We start from the raw sequence: 3,298 nt of genomic DNA on the forward strand, positions 1-3,298 counted from the left end.
AAAAGCTGGATCCTCTGTCTGACAAGCTCTGGAGAAGATGGTGAGTCTGCTGCCTCCAAATCACAGCTCAGTTCCTCTTCCAAAGCATCCTAAATCCAGGCTGAAAATAAATGGGCTGTATTGATTTCCCTTTTAAAACTAATGCTGGGGAGTGATGTGTTCTGTGCTCAAGGAAGAGCACAAGGCATTAGTCACAGGGAAGTACAGTCACAGCCCTCCAAACCCCCAGAGGTGTAAATAAAGCCCATCTCACATCAAACCCCTTGCAGGGTCTGGGGGAGCAGCAGCAGTGCTGTGGGGCTGGTCCAGAGGGGTTGTCCCATTGTCCAGCACAGCTCCAAAACCCCAGCAAGTGACTTTTCAGGGATCTAAGACCCCATCCCTGTACAGAAGCTGCCTGTGAGGTTACCCAGGTGGCAACACTGCAAAGTAGCACCAAGCGAACAGAGAGGAGAGGTTTATTCATTCTTGCTGGGGACACATCCTCACCCCAATCCTCTGAGGGCAAGGGACTCCCCCAAACTGGGTAAGACCCTCTGCCCAGGCCTAGCATCTGCTCAGCACCACGGCACAGCTGTAGCAAGAGCTGAAGGCACCTGAATTTAAAGGCAGCGTGGGGGGTGTGGTGAGAGCCCAGTGCAGCTTGTCAGGACAATTAGCACCTCCAGCCCAAATGTTTGTCTCCTTAAATTAACAGCACCACAAACAAAGTCTGGTTTGTTGGTGGTTACAGAGACGAAAAAGGCTTCTGATTGTGCTTCTCCCATCTAACAGAGGCAGGCAGCCTTCCCAACTTCCCTGCAGCATCCCTGGCTGCCTACAGCACCCCCAACGCCCTGCAGCATCCTCTTCCTCCTTGAGTCCATCCCGAGACAGGGCAGGCAGGCAGAAACACCAAACAAACCCTGTGACATCCCCCTGTACTCCCCTGGGTGAGCCCAGCACATCTGGCCAGCTGTTTCAAACCACAGACACAAGGTTCACATTGGCTTTTGCCCTGAGCACACAGAGGGAACCCACCTTGCTCCCGGGGAAATGGGTGCATGGCCAAGGCTGCAGACGGCCAGGGCACTGCTTCAGCCAGGTCAGATCCAAGGGCTTTGTTTCTTTTCCTTTTATAATCCCTCCAGCACATGAGAAGGCAGATGCTGAGCAGCTAAATCCCAGCAGCATTCATGAATGTTCTCTCTCCTGCCAGCGCCGGATGGGATATTCCTTCCAGGCGCTCGCGGTGCGCTCCAAGCACGCTTCCCTCAGATAGAGTTGCTTCCCCAGCTGCAGCCCCTCACATCCTCACTGTGCTGGTGGTGGGATGGCAGAGGGGAGCCTGAGTCTGGCACAAAGCCCAGCCGGGGTGCAGCAGTTTTGGGGGGAAAAGGCAAAGTAGAGGAGCTGAGCTCTGCTTTATTGAAGGGTGCACAGGGAGCCTTTTCCCTGCAGGTGAATGTTGGCATTCCAGGGAAAAACAGTTGCCAGGGATGGCTTTGCCCATGCCAAGAAAACAGCCCCACAGCTGTCCAAGGAAAGGGCTCTCCCATGGAAAGGGCTCCCAGCTTGGGCAGCCCACACAGGGTTTAGGTGGGGTTCCCGTGCAGATGGGGTGGCCGAGAGGTGCGCATGCTGCAGGCTGCCCCGCAGGCATGGCAGGGCTCTGGGTGCAGGGCTGCAGCTGCAGACCCCCTCGGCAGCCCTCCACACCTCCCTCTGTACCGGCTGCCCTGGAAACATATCCTAAATAAAGCTGGGATCGGATAAATAAATGTGTCCGGAGGCCGGCGGGTCAGCCAGCACCGAGAGGAGGAGAGGAGCAGCCAGAAGGGATGGGAACTGTGGCTGCCTCAAACACTGGCCCCAGGATAGCAGGGGAAGGAAAGAATTTAATTTCTCTTCTTCTTTTTCCCTCCTCAAAGTCCCCGCAAGCCTCACCAAAGGGCACTCACCAAAGGGCAGGGGCAGCCCCTACTGCCTGGAAATGGAGCTGGCGTTGGCATTGGCTCCCTGGGCTTGAAGCTGCCTTGTGGGGGCAAGGACAAGGGTCCCTTGTGCAGAACCAGCCCTGCCCAGAGGGCAAAGACACCGCTCCACACCGCCTCTGCCCCTCTGCCGCTCAGCCAGATGTTGGCTGGGAAAGGGAAAAACAAATCCCTGGCTGAGGGATGGGAAATGTGCTGGCCAGATGTGGGGCACAGGGCTCGGGGCTCGGTGAGGGGGGCGGCCAAAGCTGCCTGCGGCAGGACTTGGGGATGTTCCTCTGGATAACACAGGAAGTTTCAAGCAGAGGTTGTGATTTCCGTGTTGGAGGGGGGAAATTTAATAATAATTTAAAAAGCAGTGGAAGTTTTCCTCTGTCCTTGCTGTGGACAGGTTTGTCTTGGATATTTTCCCACCAGCCCCCTGCCTGTGGAGTGGATCCTGAGCATCCTTGAGGGGGAGGATACTCAGGTTGCTTGGAACCATTTCCTTGCTCAAGCTGTACTTGCTGCCCTCATCCAAGCCTGATGTTCCCCTGGCAAAGGGTGGTTCATTCCCAGTGGCCCCGTGAGCAAAGCAAACCTGAGGACAGAGAACATGAAGTAAAGCCAGGGATGCCTGTTGGTGGGTTGGAGGTAATCATGGTGATTTGGGGATTGTCCCAGTGAGTTGGAGGTGGTTCTGGTGGGTTGGAGATGGTCCTGGCAGGTGGGAGAGGAATGGATGTGTTCAGTCCACCTGTTGCCCGTGACATGATGGGGACAGTAGAGATCGAGCTCCACCCTGAAGGCTAAAGCTCTGCGCTCCCTCTTCCTTCATCAGTCCCTAAAATGGGCAAGGAGAGAGGCCTGCTGGGGACAGACAGAGAGAAAAGCCTCCCAGAGTCCTTGGTAGACCCTAAGATAAAGAGCAGGAAAGGGAATACTTTGCAAAATTGAATCTGTACAAATCAGCCAGCCTGGCTAATATGAAACCCCCAGACTAAACAGAATTAGCTAATGAACTTACTGAGCCCCTGGCAATTACTCAGAAAAAGTTACTGAAAAAACAGCACATCTCAGGTTTATTTAATGTCTTTATTAATGATCTGAAAGCAAAAGTAAACAACAAATTAATTATGTTTGCAGATGACTGTACGCTGGAAGGTGTTGCAAATGCTGCCAAAGACAGCAAAGTCACGCCGAGGGCCCTAGAGGGGTTAGAATTAACCCAGCAGGAAACAAGCCACATGTAATCCATCAGCCAAACATGGCACGGGGGGAAAAGGGGCTGAAATCCAGACATCCATGAGGAAGGAGGGGTGTGCTGCACAAGAGCCAAGGAGGAG

This window comes from Poecile atricapillus, chromosome 11, assembly GCF_030490865.1.
Source record: "Poecile atricapillus isolate bPoeAtr1 chromosome 11, bPoeAtr1.hap1, whole genome shotgun sequence".
Taxonomy (NCBI): Eukaryota; Metazoa; Chordata; class Aves; order Passeriformes; family Paridae; genus Poecile; species Poecile atricapillus.